Raw genomic sequence first — 2,095 nt, forward strand, 5'->3', positions numbered from 1 at the left:
CAGCCAAAAATCATAAAGCCTAGTAATTCACCGTCCGCGAGCCCTGTGTTACTCGTGAAGACGAACGATGGTTCAGATAGATGATTTTTACATTTTCGAGGACTAAATAAAAATACGCTCGCGAATCGATATCCTCTACCCCTTATTGCGGAACAAATCGCGAGATTGCAAAAGCGAGATACTTTATTAGCCTGGACATGGCTAGCGGCTTTCACCAAATCCCTATTCATCCTAATTCTAGGAAGTATACAGCATTGGTTACCCTCGATGGACAATTTGGACAATAAGTTCTTATTTTCTTCAAATTCTTTTGTGCCTTTATTCGGTCCATTCGACGTCTTTTGTTTGCATAATATGGTTGCGTGCGCGTCTAGTATTTTTTTCGGAATCGTTTTACCGAACGGCGATATTACGCCGACTCCATCGAAAACAAGGATTTTGCATTTTTTTGACAACCCTAATAATTTTGCAACTAATACTTGTCTGAATATTCTCATTTCTTCCTTGTTGCAATTTAAAAAAAAACATTAAAGCGTTTGCCACAGAGATCCCCAGAAGTAGTCGCATGCCAGGTCTTCTGTATCATTTGATCCCGTTTCTAATTGTGATGACATAAGAAACCATTTGGTAGGAGTGATCTGTACCACACTTTTCTTCATTGTATTCAACAGCGGCTGGCGATTTTAATGTTGCGAACAAACGAAACGAGAGATCATTCTTGAGATTCCTTTGAAAACACGTATGGCAGCCAACGTGCCATTCGTACGTTGTTGTTTATTTGGATGATGTTCTAATCATTGCCACTCCATAGATCAAGCTCTAGAAAGATTGTACACCGTATTAAATACCCTCGTAAATGCCGGATAATAGCGGATCAAGAAAGATATTTTACGGGCAAAGAATTTCAAGATTTTGTCAAGATAGACACATTAAACTCCATTTAATAGCAACCGGTGCGAGTAGGGTCAATGGACGGGTAGAGCGTATGATGCATACGCTAAAGAATATGTTTACAACGGTAGAAACGACCGGGCGGTCGTGGCAAGACGCGGTTGGGAAAATACAACTGGCTTTAAATTGCACCACCAACCGTGTGACTAAGTCGAGCCAGTTAGAACTACCGATCGGTAAAGCAATAAGACCATATGACTTGATACTACCCGATAATATAGAAGAAAAGGCCATAGATATCGCTGAAGTAAGACAACAAGCCATAAGAAATATAGGGACTAATGCCAAATATGACAAGGACAGATTTGACAAAAAGAAAGCCAGAATAGGTTTAATCTCGGTGATTGTGTATTACGAAAAAAACGAAGAAAGAAATCAGACGAAGCTAGACCCGAAATTCTGGGGTCCATTCGTGATAGCAGAAATTTTAGAGGGAGATAGATATACTTTTAAAACCTTAGATGGCAAACGATTATATAAAGACAGTCATGACAGACTAAGAAAGATGCCGGAGAATGGCGTTCCTGCTGAGTTGGACGTCTACGGTGATGATAACGACGGAGATAATAATGATAAAAGTACACGGACCTCAGAGGATTATTGACACCGCGTTGTGGTCTGTAATACGTTCAGTGGTGTCTTGCGTCTTCTATAATACGCTCAGTGGTGTCCTGCGCCTTCTGTAATACGTTCAGTGGTGTCCTGCGCTTTTTTTGTAATATGTCCACTGCGACATCATGCGCACATGTAATTTACCCACTGCTACGTCTTGTGTTTTTATAATATGTCCACTGCGACATCGTACGCACATGTAATATACCCACTGTAACGTCTTGCGCTTCTGCCATATACCCAACGTAGTAATATTATCCAACAAACTGAGATTAATCCGTGTACGACATTATCGTGATGCAGTTCTCACAAGATCACCGATATTGTCTAACGTGTATCGATCGTTTTCCGCGTTGTTCCGAAGCCGCTCCCATCGTCGATATGGAAGCGCCAACCGTTGCTTCGGTCCTCTTTTCTACTTGCATAGCTCGTTTCGGCCTACATACTGATTCTGGCAGGACAAAGGAACGCTCGCGACGAAAATGGTGGAAACAACAATGATCGAACAGTGATCTCTTTTTAATTTTTTACT

The sequence above is a fragment of the Bombus bifarius genome, unplaced genomic scaffold (assembly GCF_011952205.1).
Source record: "Bombus bifarius isolate JDL3187 unplaced genomic scaffold, Bbif_JDL3187 scf7180000008454, whole genome shotgun sequence".
In the NCBI taxonomy this organism is placed as follows: Eukaryota; Metazoa; Arthropoda; class Insecta; order Hymenoptera; family Apidae; genus Bombus; species Bombus bifarius.